The 24267-nt window shown below is 44.8% G+C and overlaps 1 protein-coding gene across 2 annotated transcripts in view; it reads right to left on the bottom strand.

Moving 5' to 3' along the window:
- Positions 1 to 24267, bottom strand: part of rgl1 (ral guanine nucleotide dissociation stimulator-like 1) — a 428494-nt gene that overhangs the window by 333399 nt on the left and 70828 nt on the right. The window contains exon 1 of one of the 2 annotated variants that reach the window (XM_085982334.1): positions 2839 to 2915. The exons of the other annotated variant lie outside the window; for it this stretch is intronic. The gene's annotated coding sequence lies outside the window, so the exon portion shown is untranslated. Of the gene's footprint in view, positions 1 to 2838; positions 2916 to 24267 lie in introns of those variants that run through there. 2 annotated transcript variants of the gene reach the window in all.

Genomic DNA, 24267 nt, shown 5'->3' with positions numbered 1-24267 from the left:
ATACCTGGGAGAATTCCTGTTTTTTTTTTTGGAATAGTGCCATGGAAAATGTTATCTCTACACGAGGGGGCAGACTGGGCCTTGGTTTAACGTCTCATCTAAAAAGACTGGCACCTCTGACAGTGCAGCATTCCCTCAGTACTGTATGGGAGTGTCAGCCTAGATTATATGCTCAAGTCTCGGGAGTGGGACTTGAATCCATTACTTTCTGACTTGGGGCAAGAGTGCTCCCACTGAGCCACAGCCGACCATATAGACTACACTTTATATACCATATATACATACACATAAATACAGGTGACTGTGACACTATGACAACAGAAGCAAGTCTGCATGAGTATGTACTGCATGCATAAAATGCGTGGTTGAGCAACTGGAGTAATCGGCAAGGAGCTATGCGATTTGTTTGTGTGGGAGGGGCATGTTTCTTTTACGTGAAATACTTGACTTTGCTATTTTACATGGATGCAACTGGCAAACCTCATTGTATGCATGCAAAGTTTGTCATTTTGTCTTTGGGCTTGCTGGAGGCGACACTCCCAAAGGGATAAAAGGAGGCAGGTTGTTATAGGAGAGAGAGAATATTCCACTGTGATGGGTCACAGTTAGTATTGGAACTTATACAAATAATTCCTTTTTGTTTTTAAAAATGTTGGTCTCTGCACCTTTCTAATTAACCCATTTTTGTATTATTGTACAGAATTTTAGCTGTATTCATGCTAAAAAGTGACATTATGCTGTTAAAATCAATTTACAATAATCCTGTGATGTATTGTTACTGCAGATATCTTATGGACTTAATTAATTTCACCACAGTTAACCAGCAACTGTTATTTAAGAAATATTTAATCAGCCTATAATTCTGGATCATTTTCAAATCATATCTTGTGGCAACTTAAATATTCATAACAAAACATGCATTCTACAGAGTTCTGCCTTCTCACTATTGCCAAAGAAAATAATCTGTATTGTAATGACCTGTCTAGATGCATGTGTGGGGAAGTTCAGATTTAGACAGGCCAGTGAATTTCCCCCCCCCCCCCAAACAGATTTCCCAGTTAAGGAGTGGACTGGGGTTTTCCAATTGCTTCATCTCCCGGCCTGATTTCCCAACTGGTCATTTTAATAGCTCGTGCGGAAGTGGAAAGTCCCAGCCCTGGACTCCTTGTGAGAAGTACCTTGGAAAGTGCTGCTCAGATTTGCTCACATGTCTAAACATCCCTACATGGTACATAGAACAAGTATAGGTTCCCAAATGGCATAGTAGGTAAAGTGACTACACTGAATCATATAAACCAGGGTGATAACAGGTTAGCTTACCTCAAGCAACACAGCTGGGAGGGCAGTTGGCAGGACAGGCAGAACTTGTCAACCTGTTCCCAAGCAAGGGGGTGGGGAGGGGGAAAGAGAAAGGAATCTAGAGTTATTGCCCCTAATCTCCATACAGACCCCTGCTAGGAAATACAGGTGTGGGGACATTGGCCGAGATATTCTCTCTAATTCAACAGTCCAACTCGCCGTCTAGACTTGCGTAGTTAATGTAACCAGTTGGGAGACGTGACAAAGTGACCACACATGGAACCATGCTGTAGCATTCATTGACTGCAGCCCTGAGGAGGAGGTGCTAAAAGGAAAAAGTGGTGGGGGGAAGGAAGAGAACATAAAGCTGGCCTAAAACTTTTAAGACCTTATTGTGTCTTTTGTGGCACCTCTGGCCTACCTTGGAAGAATTCCAGCTGGACTTTGAGCCAGCAGTTTGGGAACATTTTGTACCCGGAAAGCTCCCCTCACCATGGCAACAATGCCACCATAAGTCTCTGGGTGTTTGCGTGTCCCCACCAATGCAGCTTTAAGTTGTTGGATTCATAACTGTCTCGAGGAACAATTTCAGCTTTTCAATCACTTTATTTCAGGGACGGTTGAGTTTTTGGAGAAATGTGCGGATTTGCGATACCACGTACATTTTAATGGGAACTATAGTGCTGGCAAGAGGACAAAGGGATGTGAAAGGAGGTATCACAATGTACAGTAGTCTGGTTTGATTACAATCACCATTTTCCCCGTGTTTCCATTTACTGTATCCCAGATGCTTGATAGTCAGTCCTCAATGAGAGGGGAGCAAGTCTTTTCACAGGGCAAGCACAAAATGCCAACATTCCCTGCACACAGAACACACTCCAGTAAGATGAGAAAGTAATAAAACAAGAGGCCACTGAGCTACTATTACCACATAAAAGGTTTTGTTATTTGAAGATTATCCCATTTAAAGTTTTCAGCTAGCTCAAAATACATTCTGAACATGGGCTCCCATGATTTGTCTAAAATTATATTAAAGACTTGCATTTATGTAACACCTTTCACAACCGTAGGATATCCCAAAGCGCTTTACAGCCAATAAAGTACTTTCGAAGTGTAGTCACTTTGGTAAACTAGGAAACGTGTCAGCCAAATTGCACGTAGCCAGGTTCCACAGCAACGTGATAACGACCAGCTCATCTGTTTTAGTGATGTTAGTCGAGGGATAAATATTGGCCCAGGGCACCAGAGAGTACTCCCCCACTCTTTGAAGTAATGCCATGGGATATTTTACATCCACCCAAGAGGGCAGACGAGGACTCGGTTTAACATCTCATCCGAAAGATGACATCTCACAGTACAGCACTCCCTCAGTGCTGCACTGAAGTACCAGCCTACATGATGTGCTCAAGTCTCTGGAGTGGGACTTGGAACCCACGACCTTCCGACTCAGAGGAGAGAGTGCTGCCACTGAGTCACGTCTGAGTGGCGTATTCATACGGAAGAGCTCACATTCAAATGCAAAAAAAGACTGTTACTCACCAACCTCCATGTCAACCAACTAACCAACCAAATACAGGGCTTCCACTTGTGTGGGGCTGAATCACACAGCTCATCTACCACTTTTCTTCTACAGGAAACAGGTGCCAAAACACTACAAATTGGACTGACTCAGCATGTGGAAATCCCCTTTACACAGCGGTTCATTCAGCTCCTCGTGACAGATCAAAAATAACTATAACAAATATGAAAAATTCTAAATATGTCTGCCTTATGCAAGTGTAAAAACACGACTTGGGAGGCTGGGGGGGGGGCGAGAAAGAGAGAAAAAAGATGAAAACTGCTCAAAATGTTAATTGAAAGCAGAATAAAACCCAGTCAGAGAGCACTTAACACGAGCAGCATCAATACTTAAAAAATTAAACAAAATAAATGAACTGAAACATTAAGGAATACATTCAATATGTTGTATTGGCCTTACTTATTCAGCTGATGTCGGTGAGTGTACGGACTGATTTTAAACATTCCACCTTCTTTCCCCCGTCCCCCATATGTGTTGCAGGTATGTGTGGAAATGATGGATCTAATTCAAAGTTGCAAAGAGTGTTTAACTTCATGGTGGCTACTTTCCCCGCCCCCCCTCCCCTCCCCTCCCCTTCGACAGCTTTCATCATTACCGCGGTTTATGTTGGAAAATATCCAAATTAAGTACCAATTCAAAACGAATTTGCATTGATCCACAAATTACCATCTTACACTTAATCAAGTTCGGCAACATGCAAAAAAAAGGTAAGCAAGCATCAATTTCACATGTGTTGATGAGACTCAATCTGAAGTGGCCATATATACTTGCACATAGAACCACAGAGCTATTGAAATATTTTTTTTTAAAGTCAAGTTTGCCAAGATTTTTTTTTACATTACCTTATCCTAAGTATTCATATGAAAAACATATTTCAACATGGTTGTGCCAACTCCCACTCTTATTTTCTTCCTCATGTTGTTAAGTGTCTTGGGTGGTCTTGTGACATTAAGAGGTGCTATGCAAGTGCAAGTTTTTTTTTTAATTGATCTCTGATTTTACAAACTGCAAATGAATTGAATTAAGAAAACTCAGATTACAGTGGCTCTTCCCCCAGAGTCGCCATCTCCTCTATTTCTGACGCTTGGTTTATGAACTAGATTAGGCACTGCCTGAGGAGTTCCAGGACTGGGTTCAAGTCCAGCCTCGACTGATGCTGGCTCGACAGGTCCCATGTGGCAGGAGCTTTAAGCAGTCTTAATTCTTGGTGGGCAGGGGCCACAGCACAATATTGACCGAGAGGCCACATGAGCTGGGGATCTTGCACCAGTAGTGGGATACCGCTGACATTTTTGACAATGAATTGGAAAAAAGACACACTGGTGCAATTTGGGTGCTCTGGAGTTTGGTGCCAAGGCAAATTGTTGGGCCAGAGTAGAGGGAGCTTTACTCTGCTTCTAACTCATGCAATTCCTACCTTGAGTGTGCTTGATGCTGACGATAACTGAAAACAGAAAATGGCCAATTCTCCACTAACAACCCTCACCTTCACATAAAAAATAGGCGGTCGAATGGATCCCTTGAAGCTTCTAACAGGGAAGACTTGACTATGACACTAGCTGTTGATGGAAATTTCATTAGCAGTCAGATCAGTGGACGTTGATGACCAATGAAACTCTTCTAACATCACTTAAATGGCACTCAATATAAATAAAATTGCTCCCCATTACATCCCTCAAGAAAAAAAGCTTTACCTGGCGCAGCATAACTTGGACAACTGTGACACAAGTAAAATCACCAAACAGCAGGCCTGAAAAGGCCATACTGTGGAACCGCTAAAGTGACGTCACAACCAGGGAAGGAGCTGATTGGTAAGTAGGACCTGGTGAGTATTTCTACAGTCCAGTCATTAAAGTCAAAGTAAGGTCTCTAGTTTAGAGTAAATAGTGTTTAAAGGGAAGCAAGGTCCCTAGTGTATTTAATATTCTTTAATTTAAAAGGAAGTAAAGGGAGTAAATTAAGGGTAGGACATGGCAGGGAAGCTCGGCTGCGTGGAGTGCTCCTCCTGTGCTATGTGGGAAGTCAGGGACACTTTAGGTGTTCAGGGTGAACACATGTGCAGGAAGCGTCTCCAGCTGCAGCTACTCGAAATCGGCATTTCAGGGTTGGAGCTGCGGCTGGAGTCACTGTGGAGCATCCGCGAAGCTGAGATCTTTGTGGATAGCACGTTTAACGAGGTGGTCACACTGCAGGTAAAGTGCACAGGCAGACAGGAAATGGGTGACTGCCAGACAGAGTAAAAGAACTAGGAAGGTAGTGCAGGAGTCCCCTGGGTCCATCTCCCTCTCCGACAGATTTTCCTTTTTGGATACTGATGGGGGTGATGGTTTCTCAGTGGAATGCAGCAAGAGCCAAGTCCGTGGCACTACGAGTGGCTCAGCTGCCCAGGAGGGGAGGAAAAAAACAGTGGGAGAGCAATAGTGATAGGGGATTCTATCGTAAGGGGAACAGGTAGATGTTTCTGTGGCTGCAGACGTGATTCCATGGTGGTATGTTGCCGCCCTGGTGCCAGGGTCAAGGATGTCACTGAACGGCTGCAGGGCATTCTGAAGGGGGAGGGCAAACAGTCAGAGGTCGTGGTTCACATTGGTACCAACGATATGGGTAGAAAGAGGGATGAGGTCCTGCAACAAGAATTTAGGGAGCTAGGTAGCAGATTAAAAAGCAGGACCTCAAAAGATTGTAATCTCTGGATTACTCCCGGTGCCATGTGCTAGTGAGTATAGGAATTGGAGGATAGAGAGCGGCTAAAGAGTTGGTGCTGGAGGGAGGACTTCAGTTTCCTGGATCACTGGGTCTGCACCTGAACCGGAACAACATTAAGGCACATGGGATTGGGGGCAAGGTATTGACTTGGATAGAGAACTGGTTGGTGGACAGAAAGCAAAGAGTTGGAATAAACGGGTCATTTTCCGAATGGCAGGCAGTGACTAGTGGGGTACCGCAAGGATCGGTCCTAGGACCCCAGCTGTTCACAATATATATTAATGATCTGGACGAGGGAATTGGATGTAATATCTCCAAATTTGCAGGCGACACAAAGCTGGGGGGGAGGGTATGCTGTGAGGAGGATGTCGTGAAACTCCAGCACGATTTGGACAGGTTGGGTGATTGGGCAGAAACATGGCAAATGCACTATAATGTGGATAAATGTGAGGTTATCCACTTTGGTGGCAAAAACAGGAAGGCAGATTATTATTTGAATGGCAATAGATTGGGAGAAGGGGAAGTGCAAAGAGACCTGGGTGTTCTTGTACACCAGTCGCTGAAGGTAAGCATGCAGGTGCAGCAGGCGGTTAAGAAGGCAAATGGTATGTTGGCCTTCATAGCAAGAGGGTTCGAGTACAAGAAAAAGGATGTCTTGCTGCAGTTGTACAGGGCCTTGGTGAGACCACACCTTGAGTATTGTGTGCAGTTTTGGTCGCCTTACCCGAGGAAGGACGTACTTGCCATGGAAGGAGTGCAGCGAAGATTCACCAGGCTGATACCTGGGATGGCAGGAATGACGTATGAGGAGAGATTGTGTCGATTGGGCTTATACTCAGTGGAGTTTAGAAGATTGAGAGGGGATCTCATCGAAACCTATAAAATTCTGTCAGGCCTGGACAGACGAGATGCAGGATGTTTCTGAAGGCCGGGGAGTCCAGAACCAGGGGTCATAGTCTAAGGATAAGGGGTAAGCCATTTAGGACTGAAATGAGGAGGAATTTCTTCACCCAGAGAGTGGTGAACCTGTGGAATTCTCTGCCACAGAGGGCGGTGGAGGCCAGTTCATTAAGTATATTCAAGAAAGAGTTGGATATATTTCTTAAGGCTAAAGGGATCAAGGGATATGGGGAGAAGGCAGGGACAGAGTACTGAATTTGGAGGATCAGCCATGATCTCATTGAATGGCGGAGCAGGCTCGAAGGGCCGAATGGCCTACTCCTGCTTCTATGTTTCTATGTTTCTATGTTTCTATCCTTGCGGGGAGGTTTGCTAGTACTGTTGGGGGGGGGGGGTTAAACTAACTTGGCAGGGGTTGGGATACAGAGAGTGGAGCTATAGTAGGGGGTGATGCACAGCCAAATAGAGGAAAAAACAAGTCAGCCTGGAAGGCAGAGCAAATATGTAACAGCACAAGGGAGTATGGCAAGGCTGGATGGCATTTACTTTAATGCAAGGAGTCTTGCGAGTAAGGCAGATGAATTGAAGGTGTTGATGAACACATGGGAGTATGATATTGTTGCTATCACAGAGACATGGTTGAGGGAAGGGCAGGACTGGCAGCTCAATATTCCAGGGTGTAGAATCTTCAGGCGAGACAGAGTGGGTGTAAGAGGAGGGGGTGTTGCAATATTAATCAAGGAGTCAATTACTGCTGTAAGGAGGGATAATATCTTAGCAGGCTCCTCTAATGAGGCCATATGGGTAGAACTTAAAAACAAAAAGGAGGCAAGCACTTTGCTGGGAGTGTACTATAGGCCCCCAAACAGTCAGGGGGAGATAGAGGAACAAATATATAGGCAAATCTCAGAAGTGTAGAAATAATAGGGTAATAATAGTAGGGGATTTCAACTTCCCCAATATTAACTGGGATAGTCAGAGTGTGAAAGGCTTAGAGGGTGCAGAATTCTTAAAGTGCATCCAGGAGAGCTTTTTTAGCCAGCATATAGAAAGTCCTACAAGAGAGGGGGCGCTACTGGACCTAATTCTAGGGAATGTAGCCAGGCAAGTGGTAGAAGTGTCAGTAGGAGAGCATTTTGGTGACAGTGACCATAATTCAGTGAGATTTAAGGTAGTCATGGAAAAGGACAAAGATGGACTGGAAATAAAGGTTCTAAATTGGCAGAAGGCCAATTTTAATATGATAAGGCAGGATCTGGCCAAAGTGGACTGGGATCAGCTACTTGAAGGAAAATCCACATCAGAGCAATGGGAGTCTTTCAGAAAGGAAAGAGCGAGTACAACGCCAACATGTTCCCGTAAAGGTCAAGGGTGGGATCAACAAGCCCAGGGAACTCTGGATGTCAAGGGATATATAGGAATGGATTAGGAAAAAGAAAGGGAGACTTTTGGCAGATACAAAAGACTAAAAGCAGTGGAAGCCCGAGAAGAGTATAGAACGTGCAGGGGGGGGACTTAAAAAAGAAATTAGGAGAGCGAAGAGGGGGCATGAAAATACACTGGCGGGCAAAAAAGGAAAATCCCAAGGTGTTTTATAAGTATATTAAGGGCAAGAGGATAACCAGGGAAAGAGTCGGGCCTATTAGGGACCAAAGTGGCAATCTGTGTGTAGAGCCGGAAGATGTAGGTGAGGTTTTAAATGAATAGTTTGCATCTGTGTTCACTATGGAGAAGGACGATGTAGGCATAGAAATCAGCACGGTGGCATAGTGGTTAGCACTGTTGCCTCACAGCGCCAGGGACCCGGGTTCAAATCCGGCCTCGGGTGACTGTCTGTGTGGAGTTTGCACATTCTCCCCGTGTTTGCGTGGGTTTCCTCCGGGTGCTCCGGTTTCCTCCCACAGTCCAAAGATGTGCGGGTTAGGTTGATTGGCTATGATAAATTGACCCTTAGTGTTAGTGGGATTAAATACATGGGGTTACGGGGATAGAGTGGGATATGTGTTGGTGTGGGGGTTACGGGGATCGGGTGGGATATGTGTCGGTGCAGGCTCGATGGGCCGAAATGGCCTCTATCTGCACTGTGGGGTTTCTGTGATTCTGTGATTCTGTGAAATCAGGCAGGGAGACTGTGATATACTTGAACAAATTAGTATTGAGAGGGAGGAGGTACTCGTGGTTTTAGCAGGCTTAAAAGTGGATAAATCCCCAGGCCCTGACGGGATGTATCCCAGGCTGCTGTGTGAGGCAAGGGAGGAGATTGCAGGGGCTCTGACACAAATTTTCAGAACCTCTCTGGCCACAGGGGAGGTGCCAGAGGACTGGAGAACAGCTAATGAAGTACCATTGTTCAAGAAGGGTAGTAGGGATAAACCAGGGAATTACAGGCCAGTGAGCCTAACATCAGTGGTAGGGAAATTATTGGAAAAAATTCTGAGGGACAGAATTAGATTCCACTTGAGGGGCAGGGATTAATCAGGGATAGTCAGCATGGCTTTGTCGGGGGCAGATGATGTCTGACAAATTTGATTGAATTTTTCGAGGGGGTGACTAGGTGTGTGCATAAGGGTAGTGCAGTTGATGTAGTCTACATGGACTTCAGTAAGGCTTTTAACAAAGTCCCACATGGGAGATTGGTCAAGAAGGTAAGAGCCCATGGGATCCAGGGCAATTTGGCACATTGGATCCAAAATTGACTTAGTGGCAGGAGGCAGAGGGTGATGGTCGAAGGTTGTTTTTGTGACTGGAAGCCTGTGTCCAGTGGTGTACCACAAGGATCGGTGCTGGGTCCTTTGCTGTTTGTAGTGTACATTAATGATTTAGATATGAATGTAGGAGGTATGATCAGTACGTTCACAGATGACACGAAAATTGGTGGAGTGGTAAATAGCAAGGAGGGGAGCCTCAGGCTACAGGACGATATAGACGGGATGGTTAGATGGGCAGAACCGTGGCAAATGGAATTTAACCCTGAAAAGTGTGTGAGGTGATGCATTTTGGGAGGACTAACAAGGCAAGGGAATACACAATGAATGGTAGGATCCTAGGGAGGACAGAGGATCAGAGGGACCTTGGTGTGCATGTACATAGATCCCTAAAGGCAGCAGGACAGGTAGATAAAGTGGTTGAAAAGGCATATGGAATACTTATATTCTATGCCTCGGCTAATGAAGGTAAGAGCAGGGAGGTTATGATGGAGCTGTACAAAACGCTAGTTAGGCCACAGCTGGAATACTGTGTGCAGTTCTGGTCGCTACACTATAGGAGGGATGTGATTGTATTGGAGTGGGTGCAGAGGAGATTCACCAGGATGTTACCTGGGCTGGGGTGCTTCAGCTATGAAGAGAGACTGGACAGGCTGGGGTTGTTTTCCTTAGAGCAGAGAAGGCTGAGGGGGGACCCGATTGAGGTGTACAAAATTATGAGGGGCATAGATAGGGTAGATAGAAAGGAACTTTTCCCCTTAGTGAAGGGGTCAATAACCAGGGGGCATAGTTTCAAGATAAGGGGCAGGAGGTTTAGAGGAGATTTGAGGAAAAACTTTTTCACCCAGAGGGTGGTTGGAATCTGGAACTCACTGCCTGAAAGGATGGTAGAGACAGGAACCCTCAACATTCAAGAAGCATTTAGATGAGCACTTGAAACGCCATAGCATACAAGGCTACGGACTAAGTGCTGGAAAATGGGATTAGAATAGACAGGGCTTGATGGCTGACGCGGACACGATGGGCCGAAGTGCCTCTTTCTGTGCTGTATAACTCTATACTTCCATTCAAAATAAACTCGAGGCATCACATCCTGCTTCAGGTTATCATTTGCCATCATGAGCTTTCCAGCAGGCCAAGCTCCACAGTATTACAGCACCATTTCACAAGGATTTGCTGCTAATTAAACCCTCACATACAGTATCATAGAATCATACAGCACAGAAGGAGGCCATTTGGCCCAACATACCTGTGCCGGCTTTTTGAAAGAGCGAGCCAATTGGTCCCACTCTCCTGCTCTTTCCCCATAGCCCTGCAAAGTTTCCCTTCAAGTATTTATCCACTTCCTTTTTGAAAGTTATTGAATCTGCTTCAAACACCCTTTCACTCCAGATCTTAACTTGCTGCATAACAATAGCTGTTGCCCTTTCAGTAAGGAGTTAAAGGCTGTAATACACATGATGCAAATAAACCACTCATTCAGCCACTTGAAGTAGTCAGCCGTACCCCTCAACTGTTGTCACTGGCTTGGAACGTGGTCCCAGGCTACTTTTTCTATATATAATTGAACATCCCACTCCAGTTAGTAAGAGTAGGCTGTCCATGCTGAATTATTTTTGCACCATGCATCTTCTGTCTGGAAAGGCTCAACTTACTGTTTGAAAAGTCAGGGTCACTTCTGAAGACTAAAAATTGCAAAATGGGTCAGTGCTTAGCATTCATTTGTTCAAAAAAGCCAAACCACAGGTTTGTTTTTACTCTCAATTATTCAAAGTAATCTATTTGAAATTGCACAAAGTAGTCACTGCTGCATACAATGTCACAGAAGAAGGAACAGAGCAGCTGCCAAAGTGTCCGACAGCTTTGATGTCTAGAATTCATTTCAATGTAAAATTTCAAAGCCTGCATTTGATTTAAAGTGAAGTACCCCTTTTCGGTGGCCTCTGTTCAAAAACAATTTAATTTAAACCTGCATGATATTTAAGCCAGCCACAAGATATATTGCATATATTAAGTTGCATTTATAAATCAACAAACACCTCGAGTCCCAGGCCAAAACAGCTGTAGTATTTGGGGAATGCATATCATCGCAAATTGATAATTGTAGCAGAACTAAACATCAGTATAAAAAGTTCCATGAACTCCAATCGAAAGGAAAGCCCAAACATTGGGAGACCTCCTTGATGCGCCATCAATAACTCCAGAAGACTAAGAGTTAAACTTATAACAAGTAGGCTTTTATTAACAAAAGAATACGAGCATGCCTCTGCTGGTAGACCGATCCTTAAAGCCAGGGGGACTGGAGGTCAATCACCTTTATACCTGGACTTAGGGGTGGAGCCAGGGGCGGAGCCAGCTGAGGCATGCCCAGACATGTTCTGTACAGGCAGATTAGTGGTTTACCACACTCCTCCAATCAAAAATCGAATAACTGGTCATTTGTCTCATTGTTGCTTTGCAAGAGCTTACTGTACACAAAATGGCTGCCATGTTTGCTCACATAACATTCACTGCACTTCAAAGTAATTCATTGTGTGGCAACTTGAGAATCCAGAATGTTACAACACAGGAAGTGGCCACTCGACCAATCAGGTCTCAGACAGCACTCAAAGTGCTGTCAGCTTAATCCATTCCCCTGCCCTTTCCCTAAAGGCTTTAATTTTTTTTTAAATTATGGATTCTGCTTCCACTATGGCTTCCAATAGAGTATTCCACGTGCAATCAACACTTCACGTTAAAAAAATTCTCTTAACCACTTACTTTGTTCATTTGATAATCTTTCATTTATGCCCTCTGGTTACTGACTCACAGATCATTAGGAGCAGCTTTTCCCCTTCATCAAAACCTTTCAAATTTTCAATAGCTTGATTAGGAGATCGCTTAACCATCTGTTTTAATAAAAAGCCTCAGTTTCCCCTCATCATCATCATCATCGGCGACCACTCGAATTCGAGTATGGTATGTCCTTCATCAGTCATCTACTTGTGGGTCTTCAGGTGCCTGTGGAGGCCAATCCGAGATCCACAGACTCTACTACAGTGTGGGCATGTAAGACTATTGGTAGTGACTGGAGTATGGATCTTCTTAAGTTGTTGTCTCTCCTTATGGCGCTGGCGTTTATCCTCAGTGGCATGCTGGAGATTCTTTTCATGTAGTGCGGCACCGTTGTGGATGCATTTTCTCCAATTGTCTCTGTCCAGTGCGATTTCCTCCCAGTTATTAATATCGATATGGAACTTTTTAAGGATTACTTTGATGTTATCTTTGTAACGCTTCTTTTGACCACCAGGAGACCTCTGCCCTTCCTTCAACTGGGAGTACAGAACCTGTTTTGGGAGACGTGAGTCTGACATGCGAATGACATGTCCAATCCATCGGAGTTGATGCTGCATGATGAGCGTAGTGAAGCTGTAGATATTGGCCTCTTCAAGTATACTCCAGTTGGTACGCTTGTCCTCCCAGCTGACCCTCAAGATTTTGCGTAGAGAGCGTTGGTGGTATTGCTCTAAGGCTTTGAGATGTCTACTGTACGTAGTCCAGGTTTCAGCTCCATATAAAAGGGTGGGAAGGATGATGGCTTTGTATACAAGAATTTTAGTTTGGACTTGGAGGTCATGATTTTCAAAGACTCTTCTCCTCAGTTTAGAAAAGGCTGCACTTGCACAACACAGGCGGTGATGGATTTCAGAATCAATGTCAGCTTTGGAGGATAAATGGCTACCAAGATATGGAAAGGTGTTGACATTTTCAAGGGTGTTATTATCAATCTTTATAGAGGGAGGAGTTGCAAGCTGATTAGGTAATGGCTGGTGGAGCACCTGGGTTTTCTTTATATTCATGGTGAGGCCCAGAAGTTTGTAGGCTCTGGAAAAAGCATTCAAGGTGTTTTGTAGATCATGCTCGGAAAGAGCTGCGATGGTGTTATCATCTGCATACTGTAACTCCATAATGGTAGTGATGGAGACTTTGCTCTTGGCCTTAAGCCTGTTGAGATTGAAAAGTCGGCCATCAGTACGGTAAAGGATTTGAATTCCGGTGGGCAGATCATTGCCGATGAGATGGAGGATAACTGAGATGAACACTGCAAAAAGGGTTGGAGCAATGATGCAGCCCTGTTTTACTCCTGTCTCAACTGTAAAGGGCTCTGAAATAGAACCGCTGCTGCTGAGAACTGCTGCGGACATGTTGTCATGTAGCAGCCTCAGAACTAAGATGAATTTATCGGGGCAACCAAGCTTAGACAAGATATGCCATAAAGTCTGGCGGTGGACGGTGTCAAAAGCTTTAGTTAAGTCTATGAAAGCTATGAACAGTGGTTGCTTAACTATATATGCTTATGAGGGGAAATCCTTTCCTTGGATCGCCACCTTGTCGTGGTGGAGAGGCTTGCGTGAACCTATGAACCTGTGAGCGATGCCATCGGGAGCACAGCTCTTGGCAGGGTCACCCAAGGCGGTAAGGTCAAGGGGGAGATTCCAGACGAAGTGCGATCCATAGCAAGTCCTCAACGGTGGAACAGGCGGATGACGGTGGTAACTCTGAGTCACTTTGGTTCAGGGGCTGCAAGAAGCACCACAACAGCTGTGAAGGCAGGAGGCGGCTGCGGCAGAGAGGGGTCTCCAATCGTCTCGGTTTTTCCTTGCCACTGGACCCTGGCCCCTTTTCTGTCAAGGATCGTGTGGTGGCTGGCTGTGCACCAACCACCCCACGCTAAAAGATACCACGCACAGGCGTCCTTCAGAGGGATCTACATTTACCTCTACAATACGCCAGCGTAAAGTCCTGTGGCCATCAGTAAGTGGTGATGGGGGCAGGATTGTGAGGTCTGGAAGCTCCTAATCACAAGCTGGCACACTAGGCGGTGTGTGTCTGATTCAGTCGTCGGGCTCCTGGATCGAGGCAGGGGAGCCCCCCGGCAGCTACATCCACGACTGAGCAGCCCTATTTAGGATCCGCTCTGCTCACCCTGAACAGGGAGGGGGCTAGAAAAGGTGCCCCAAAAATAGCCTGCCACAATAACACCCTGTCTGGAATACCGCATCCAGAGGGGTCACCAAAATGCGGTCCTAAAGACAGAAAATTGAACTTCGGAGCATGGAATGTGCGGACACTAGTAGACAGTGCAACAAGTGATCGACCGGAGAGAAGGACGGCCATTGTATGCAGAGAGCTGAAACGATGCAACATGGATATAGTGGCCCTATCTGAAACTCGACTAGCAGAAGGTGGTCAATTGAAGGAGGAGAAGGGGGGTTACACATTCTACTGGAAAGGGAAACCAACGGAAAACCCCCAGATCCATGGAGTTGGATTTGCCATCAAAAATGAACTTGTCAACTTTCCCCTCATAACCATATATAGTTAAGGGAATCTCTTCTCCATGTGTTGTGTATGTAACCTGTTCCACCTTAAGAGAGCTTAAGCCTGTTCCACCTTAAGAGATGTACTACTTTCTCAGGCTGCTGTAGACGTAATACCGGGGGTGAACACACCGGTATATAAGCACTGTGCAGTAATCTTGTATTCAGTGTAGTCCCTACCTCCAACCAGTAAAGACCTGTTTTATTGTTACTGATTAAGTCTGAGTATTAATTACTTGAACAACTCACAGACTTAATACTGGCGACGAGTCAGATTCTTACCCTGCGGCAGTTATTCCACGGCGGCTTCGTCCACAGACAGGACGTTGAAGAGAGGTTTCAAATCTCACCACCCCACTGGAAGCGACAGGCATTAGGACCCTGAAGCCTCCATCAGCGACTGAAAACTGGAGGACAGAAGACATCCTGCAGCTTCTTTTTCAACCTCGGTGGTGGGTAAGCCGAGCAGCGTTGGCTGCAAAGACAGGGCTGGGGAAGTTGGAGGAGATAAGGGCCGCACTCGGACTGAAAGGCGCGGCGGCTGCAGAAGCTCAAGGTGCGAGAGCCACGGTGCACAGCGCGGGCTATCGATTGCACAGAAGATAAGGGCCGAGAGCCGCTTCGGTCGGGAGCCACTTCGCGATCCAGCGATCGCATCCGCTGATAAGGGCCGCACTTGGGCGATCGCGGCGAAGATAAGGGCCGCACTCGGGGGCTGAAGGGAGACGGCGTCGGGGGATGGGTGAAGACCGCCAAGCGCGGGAAAACCGCCATTTTGTGGGCGGAGGACGACGGCAAGAGCGGGAAGCCACCATCTTCGATAACAAGTAAAGAAAATAAAATCTGAGAAATTGCAAATCTACAATGCCTAAACATGGGAATATTAGCACCTTCGATAGTGACCTCGAAGATTGGGCCATATATGTTGAAAGAGTAAAAAATTATTGTAAGGCCAATAAAATTCGTGACCAAGATAAAGCTCTAACATTATTAAATTTAATGGGTGCGAAGACATATGGGCAATTGAAACACCTGTTATCACCAGATGAACCGGCGGATAAGACGTTCGATGAGATTGTTACTGTCCTGAAAGATCATCTAAACCCCACGCCGCTGATGCTAGCGGAACGATTTAAATTTTATGACAGAAGGCAGCTACAGCATGAAAGCAATGCTGAATATTTGCTGGAATTGCGTAAATTAGCGAAATATTGCCAGTTTGGAACGGGACTGACAGATGCACTACGAGACAAATTTGTGTGTGGTTTATTTAAACAGGATACACAAAAGCGACTGCTCGAGGAGAATGAGCTGACGCTTGAGAAGGCGGTCACTATGGCAGCAGCACACGAAGCCGCAGCGAGAGGCACGGCAGTAATGCAGCTACGGTCACCGGAGCTCAGTACACACAAATTGGGTGTGAGTTCTGGCAAATGTTATCGTTGTGGAAAGACAACGCATGATCAGAACCAGTGTTGGTTTAAAAACCAAGAATGTAGAACTTGTGGTAGGCTTGGACATATAGCTAGAGTATGCAGGTCAGGGAAGAAGACCAGCAACAAGAAGTCACCGCAAGGAAAATATGCAAAAGTACACAAGGTGGCCGAACAGGAGTCCGATTCAGACGCTAGCAGTAATGAACTGGCTGGCTTAAGCAGTATTGAACTGGCTAGCTTAAGGGTACTCAACGTTGGTAAGGGTGCAGACCTCCAGACAATTTGGGTTACTCTTCAGATAGAAGGAGTCCAAGTAAAAATGGAATTGGACACTGGATCGGCATTGTCGGTCATGAATAAGAAAGATTACAGAAGGTTATTCCAACATATTCCCCTACAGGATACGGAGATTATATTGACAACCTACACGGGGCAGAGAGTGTACCCCATCGGGACAATAAAGGTTGCAGTGGCCAACAAGGGCGAAGGAAGTCAAATAATGGACTTATATGTGCTACCGGAGGGAGGTCCACCACTACTAGGCCGGGAGTGGTTTAGAAACATAAATATGGACTGGCATTCGCTAAAAGCCATAAAGAGTGAGAACTCGGTGCAGATAATCAGCCCAGACTCGAGAACTGATGATGGTAAGACCAATCCATGTGCAAAAGACAAAGTTTCAGCACAGAATTCTACTGAGCAACAACAACATAGTTTAACAGAGAATTCTGAGTCTGTCAAGTCTACTGATATGCACATTTTTGAGGGACACTGGGCTCGAACTCAACTCCATTTCAAACTACAACAGCAATTAGAACAAATGATTCGCCGTTTTGAGCAAGAGATGAATGAAATAAAAAAGTTCTTTGTTACAGAGTGGGAGAATCTGGAAAGGCAACAGAAGCAACTGATGGAGAAAATGGAGCAGGAGCACACCAACCATCTGCGCGAGGAGGCCGAACGAATCAAAGCTGATTCAGGTTCTGAAGGTGCGTGCCATAATCTGGTGTCAGAAGAGTTAACGGTCAGCCAACTCCTTCATATGCTGAGGGACAAGACTCTGAAATGGGAAAACTTGAACACGAGCTGCGATCTTCAAAGGAAAAGGGTTCGGAGCTCTCAAAAGTCATTGAGATGGCTGATGTGACGACACAGACTGAAACGACTGCAACAGAGCAGCCATTGGATGCCAAACGTACGCTGACTCACGTCAATGTAGAACAACAGACCGCTGAAACAGCTGCTACGGTAGAGGGATTGCATAGTCCGATCAATCAATCTCCAAAGGAAGTTGAAGTATTAAAATCACAAATGAGGTCACTAGTAAACGACTTGCTGAAAGCCCAGAAAAAGCTGGATGCAGAGGTACACATGAAGAAGTCTCTTCAGGAAAGATGTCTGGATTTGGAACAAGAGCTGGCTAACGTCCAGCTGGGTATGGAGGAAATAGACGACCCTCTCGCTGACCTGTCGGACGACTCCGAATATTACTATGTCCTGTCCTGCCCAACTTGTAACTTCGACTCCCACCATACAGAAATCATGGAGGAGCACCGAAAGTCTACGGAACATTGGGAGAAGGTGGCTCTACTACGAAAAAAGGAGGAAGAGAAGGAGGAACTGCGCATGCAGCTGGCAGCTGTGGCAGCTGACAATGGAGCCCAGAGAGTCTCCAAGAAGCAGAAAAGGAAAAGTAAAAACAGAAGATGACCCATCTGAACCATTATCACCTCTACCAGATCACACACGTGGTCCCTCCGAACGGAGCCAAATCAGTTCGGAAGTTCAAGCTGTTAAATCCATGAAAGGACTATTGAATGAGTAACGTGAACCGACTACACCACAGAGATTGAATCTGTGAACTGTTTTCCGCAGAGACTGAATCTGTGATATGTTACGTTAAACATGAAGTTATATATGTATATATGTTATTACGTTATGTTAAATGGGGGGGATGACTATAAAGCTAAGAAGGGAGGAGTGTTGTATATGTAACCTGTTCCACCTTAAGAGAGCTTAAGCCTGTTCCACCTTAAGAGATGTACTACTTTCTCAGGCTGCTGTAGACGTAATACCGGGGGTGAACACACCGGTATATAAGCACTGTGCAGTAATCTTGTATTCAGTGTAGTCCCTACCTCCAACCAGTAAAGACCTGTTTTACTGTTACTGATTAAGTCTGAGTATTAATTACTTGAACAACTCACAGACTTAACACCATGGCCTTAACATTCTTCTTAAAACTGAACACTATGTTCTAACAGTGACCTAACCAATAATCTGTATCAGTTTAGCATTTTTCACACTGCTTTGGTACTCTACACCCATATATGGATCCCATATGCTTGCGAGATATGATGGGATGCTACATAAATACAACTTTCAAATCTTTCTTGACTCAGTTGGAAGCTAGGACTGTAAGCCTAACATGTTAAACAAATCAGACACCGGTTTAAAATACTCATCCCAAAAGACCACCACAAAACTGTAGATAAGCCAGGTACTTCATCTGCATCAGTGAACTGTAACAAACCTATTTAGAGACCTGAAACATGTTGGACAAATCCTATATCAAAGTTTAGATGCTTTTCAGACTCTACATTCGAGTGCAAAAGACACAAGAGTCGCCTTCTAGGCTCAAACATTTAGATGGTGCCCAGAAGAGATCCTAGACCGATGTTCAACATCTGTGGATCTGCATCCCAACATTAACCTGAATTGGGGAGGGTGGGGGTGGAATAAAGGATTCCAAAAGAGAAACAGCTCGAGGTTGGACATTCTCAGGAAGGCTTTGTCTGGATCAGTCAGCACGTATTTAGTTTCACCAATGTGCCATTTATCGCCTGTACCTGGGAGTTGATGCATGGTGTGTAAAGGCATGTTTCACATCAGTTTCTTTTGGAGTATATGAAGAAACTGAACATTAAACAAACTCAGCTTTTAATATGACATTGTAAATGGATGGAATGTCCATATAGCCTTTTAAAAATATACTGCAATTTGGAAGCCTTGCATGCTATCAAGCACTAGAATCCACCCTAGAGACATCTGAAGCTATAGTCCTTGCAGTAACTCCAGAGTACTGTAGTTTGTTAACAATCATGAATTATGTTCCAATAGACTGACCTTCAAAGCTCTGCATTTCATAAAGGCAAGATTCAAGTTATTTTAAAATATGTGAACCATAATTTAAGTAATGATCCAGGTTTCCCAGTGAAAATTGAAGTTGTACAGATTACTACATCATATTTCAGACCACAGTAGGTTTTAAACAGAAGCAACACCAAATCTGTTTAATATTTAATTGGCTTATCTGAAAAATTAATTTCAAAAAATCAGTTCCAAGTCTGACTTCATATTGCAGAGTTAATTGTCTTTTGCATGTAGGGTAACATGCTCGCCGAGATGGACGTGATTTTTTTGACTGGTGTACAAGGAACATTGGTTTGAAAGTGTAACTCTAGGTGTGTCAATAACAAATTTTCAGGGAAACCCCATCATATGGTCAGAAAGTGAAAGTGGGATTTCTGTTGCTGCTTCCCCTCTAATCAAGATCAAAATAAAAATCATTTGAGAATTTCCAAGTATTACTCCTCTAAATGGTGTACAATACATTTAGCTCTCGGTTTTTGGGGTTTGCAATAGCACTGACTGTGTATCGAACAAACCACATTGTGCCGTAGGGGCTGGTAGTAAAGGTATTTCAAAGTTAGAGTGCAGGCAGCAAATTCTGTCCCAAATTCCAATTTCACACATTTAGATGCTGCCACATTCCATCCATGGGAAACAACATGCCAAGCAAGAAGTAATTTTAAAATTGTAAAATGTTGTCATGATTAAAACAACTAAAATTTAATACAACTTTTGAATGATTGTCTCCAAAGTGGAGAATGCAACAACTCTCTTACCTATAGATTTCATAATTGGATTTATGTTATTCCAACATCGTGTACCAAGGCTGTTCCAAGCCCAGTAAATTAATATTTCAGCACTGAATCCATCAGCTATTCAGATAGATTAAATAAGTCATACAATAGTGGCTAGCATAGATGCATTTAAGGGACAGCTAGATAAGTACATGAGGGAGAAAGGAATAGAAGGATGTGCTGATAGGGTTAGATGAAGTCAGGTGGGAGAAGGCTCATGTGGAGCATAAACACCGGCATAGATCAGTTGGGCCCAATGGTTTGTGTCTGTGCTGTAAATTATATGTAATGTCCTGATTCACATCTACACTCCAGCATGTGTGTGATGTGTTCACAGTAAGCTGAATTAATATTGGCTCATTCAGTTAAATATTAATTAAAACCAAAGGGCGCTGTCTACTCTGCTATTACAAAAATATCAACTTCAAATGGATAAATCAAGGACAAATCAAGCAGGTGTAGGGAACTGTATAATGGCCACTTTGGATGGCTCAGTGAGGTAAATATTCAAATTCCTGACATCGACTTGTGTAAAGAGAGTTGCAACAAGGGTCCAGATGACATCCTAAACTGCAAGCGTGAAATGCAAACAGCATATGAATGCCATTCAAACGTAGCTAAAATGTCTGCAAAACTGCAGCACGATTTAAAAAAAATACAATTTTCATTTTAGCCCTGTCTGAGGTCAAAGCCTGGTATCCTTGTCATTCCCCGATTAGTGGCATGGTGCTGGTCTGACAGTTGGTAAGTGGCATGAAATGAGTCTTATTTTTGGTGTTAACAGACTAGTAGGTGTTACTGGAAAATAAAATGTGCTTTGCTTCAGCAGTCTGGATTTTGCTGAACAGTCTATTCCCTCACCTGAATTACGCAGTACATTGCAACCTATCGCCGCCAATCAGATGTACATTTAACATGGGTGTAAAATGTGTGTTGCATAGGAAGAGGCCACCTCGAGAAAAGAACTGCACAATCCACACATTGCAGCCACTAGTAACTTACATCAAAGTAATGATCCTTAATATAGCATTTGACCTTATCTGTGTTAGAACAGCACTGCAAGAACAATTTTAGTTGACTCACACAGACTTGAAACATTCTGCACTTTCAAGATTAAAAAGATACAGAATTGGACACATTGGAAAACACGTGCATTATGAAAGCTGAGCACATTTAGAAACAGAATATCTTTTCAGTATATTTTTGATCTGTAGCCTGTAGCATGAAAACTGCTCAATAAATTAGCAACCTGTTTCCCACTACATTGTCAAGCCAAGGACTTGACCTTTTGATCCTGAAATCTATTCCTGTTGAGAAAGGCTAAAACTTGAACACCAACAGCCAAAAGCAAACTGGCAAGCAAATGTTTTCCCATTGAAGAGCTTGAGCAGGAATCAATACGGTAACGGTTTAGAAACTGTCACGATAGAAGTGAAATTAATCCAGTACAATTCAAGATGGCGACAGAGCAAGAGTCTCTACAATGTTTTGAAGAAAACGGACACCTTCCCCCCACTGAAGCCTCCCAGCCTGTCTACACCATCCACCACCTGCCCCGCCCAAACTGCCATGGTAGCGGCATAGCCTCACCACCAAATCATATCCGACTCCTCTGGAACCTTCTACTCCTTCAAGCACCTCACCTGGTTCCACCCCTCGTTCTGTCCCGCCCACCCAAGCCCTATCCAGAGTTTCTCCCAGAGATAACTTCTTCAGCCTTAGAACTCAGTGACTCTTCATCCTTGGTGATTTCAATCTCTCTCTCAACTCTGCTCGTGTCCTCTCCTCTAAATTCATGGTCCCCTGTCTTCTTTAAACCTCTCCCTCCATATAAATTCTCCTCTCCATATTCTTGGCCACTCCCTCTCAACCTTTCTACTCCCATGGTTTCAATCAGACAAGGCCATCTATGACCATTTAATTCGTATCCCGCACGACCCACGTCCTCTTGCTTACTTACAATCCCACTTCTGCATCCACCCTTGGGGGAAAAAACCTCTCCTCCAGCTCACTTACAATTGCAGTTCCAAATTTCCAACAACCTAGCCTTTGCCATTTCATTCACCACAATACTTCTGCAGTTGTTGATCAGCTCAACTATATTCTCAGTAAAACTTCTACTTTTCCCCTTTCCCACCCCTCCCCTTCCCTTCCCTTCCTGGTTATTCCTTCAGTACAGCCACCCATTTCAATCCCGCAGGGGTCGCAGACTTGAGCGTACCTGGTGCACTACTAGTTCAACTGTCTGTCACCAGATCTGGCTGGACAATATCCATCAGGCCTCACTCTCTTGTATTGGCAAAAATAACCCCCAGTTTCGCTTCATTACCATTCATTTTCTTAAACCCCTCTCCCTTGTCCCCTCTACAGTTCTCTCTCCCCCTCGTCTCCTCCAGTCACCTCCAACAAGCGCGAGGCACTCGTGCACCTCTTTGTTGTTAAGATCAAGACCATCTGTTCAGCTGCCTCTGCTGCTTTCCCTCTTCCCCACCAAACAAACCCTCCTCCCAGGCGCCCCCTGCCCCAGCAGTGAACCCACATCTTTCTGTAGTTTCTTTCCCATCTCCCTTCATGCCCTCTCCAAGCTCATTTTGTTTATGAGACCCACCGCCTGGTCACTTGACTCCATTTCCATTAAATTGCTGACCATTCAACGTCCCTTCCTGGCCCCCATGTGAGCGGACATCGTAAATGGTTCCTCTTCTTGGGTACGGTCCCCCTCTTTCAGAACCATCACAGAACTAAACCAGCCCTAATCATAGTTACAGTCAGAGGGTGTCATTTGTAACAGTGGTGCATTTTCCCTCCTCGTCTTATCTGCAACCTTTGAAAATAGTCGACTACACTATCCTCCTCCCATGCCTCTCCAATGTTGTCCAGCCCTTGCTTGGTTCCACATTCTTACCTATCCAATCGTAGCCACAGCATCTCCAGCAATGGCTTCTCTACCTGCCCCTATACCATTACCTCTGGCGTGTCCCAAAGATCAATAAATGGCTCCCTCCTCTTCCACATTGATGTGCTGCCCCTTGGCAACATCATCTGTAGACATGGCTTCAGCTTCCATATGTATGCAGATGTCACTACCTGTCTCGACCTCTCCACTGCCTCTGTGCAATCAGACTGCTAGTTTGACATCCAGTCTTCGGTGAGCTGCCATTTCCTCCAGCTAAATATTAGGAAGACTGAAGCCAATATCGCCAGCACCTCCAATTAACTCCGTAACCTTGCAATTGATTCTATCTCCCTCCCCGGTCAGTGGCAGGTTGAACTAGATGGTTAACAATCTTGGTGTCCTATTTGACCCCATATCCTCAATCACAAAGGCCGCATATTTGCACCACAGTAACATCATCCATCTGCTGCTGAACCTCTCATCCATGCCTTTATCACTGACTATTCAAAATACTCTGCTGGCCATCCTCTACCCTGTGTAAGCTTCAGCTGGTCCAAAACTCTGCTACCCGCATCTTATTCTGCACCAGGAACCCTCTCGCACTCATGCTTACTGACCTACATTGGCTCTCAGTTCCCCAACACCTGCAATTTAAAAATCTCATCCTTGTGTTTAAATCCTTTCATGACTGTGCTCCTCCCTATTGCTGTAACCTCTTTCAACTCTCCCAAAAATGTCAGTTTCTCTGACTCTGGCCTCCCCCCTTCCCTTTGCCCCACCATTGGCAGCCGGCCTCCCCCCTTCCCTTTGCCCCACCATTGGCAGCCGTGCTTTCAGCAGTCGAGGCCTCATACTCTGGAATTTCCCCCTTAAACCTCTCTGCCTCTCCATCTGTCTTCTCCTTTAAGGCCCTCCTTACAATCCAAATCTTTGGCCAAGCTTTTGGCTACTCCTCCTCATATCTCCTTATCCGGTTTGGTGCCCATTTGTGACGTGTTAGAACATTAAAAAGTGCAATCTTCACACAAGCTTTTATTTACCCTAAGCACGGACACAAGTATGGTTTCGAAATTCTGGTACCATACCCCACTATATGGTGGCTCCACTAGTTGGAGATACAGAGCTCCAGTAGCAACTGCTGGCCTCTCTGCAACCTATAATAGGCACGAACCCTAGATATACAAGTGCATGGTGACATACCCAGCCTTCAGCTCAGGTCTTTCAACAGCTGTTGTGCAAGAATTCTAGTTAGCAAGCAAGCCGATACCCCTTACTACTCAACCGATTTTCTACTTTGTTAACCAGCACAGTGAAACATCCAACACGTAGTGGTCAGGTTTGCCTGCAGTACTGAACAGTACTTTGTTAGACTGTTGAAGGCGTTTTGTAATTAACCCTGCTACAAAATACTGTACAAGGCCCCCAGTCCAGTTCAAACTCCAAGGGATGTCATTCCTCCG

Source organism: Somniosus microcephalus, chromosome 3, assembly GCF_052327205.1.
Source record: "Somniosus microcephalus isolate GS21.2 chromosome 3, FLI_Smic_1.0, whole genome shotgun sequence".
Taxonomy (NCBI): Eukaryota; Metazoa; Chordata; class Chondrichthyes; order Squaliformes; family Somniosidae; genus Somniosus; species Somniosus microcephalus.
This window is presented reverse-complemented; position numbering and strand designations above follow the sequence as displayed.